The following is a 436-nucleotide window of genomic DNA, read 5'->3' as shown; positions in this document are numbered from 1 at the left end:
TGTCAGATGAGCTAAAAACATTAATTTTCACAAGTCGTAAAAAATCGTAAGTTTTTCAGTTTGATCGTACATTCGTAGAAACATCATGGAATTCGTAAGGAATACGAAAAAATCGTAAGGGTTGGCAGGTCTGCACGTACATAATCACAGTGTAAGCCTATTACGATGATGTATGTGTGTAGTGAAGACCACAGAATATAACCAAACATTTGCGTGTGCCTATATCTAGATAACCTAGATCTTGTACTATAGTGTGACATCAGCAAATCATACTATTACATCGTTCTGGTGTATGGTGTCAGAAACGAAGTTAGTTGCAATAAATATTAGCAGAAACAAACTTTGCATGATAGAGAAGTTCCAAGACCAGAATATAGCACTTACCCTAGTTCTTCTATGAGTTCAACGAGTGAATAGTCTCCAGCAGATAATCCTG

The sequence above is a fragment of the Priapulus caudatus genome, unplaced genomic scaffold, assembly GCF_000485595.1.
Source record: "Priapulus caudatus unplaced genomic scaffold, Priapulus_caudatus-5.0.1 Scaffold254, whole genome shotgun sequence".
NCBI classification, from domain to species: domain Eukaryota; kingdom Metazoa; phylum Priapulida; class Priapulimorpha; order Priapulimorphida; family Priapulidae; genus Priapulus; species Priapulus caudatus.
The sequence above is the reverse complement of the archived record's forward strand: the minus strand, read 5'-3'. Positions refer to the sequence as shown.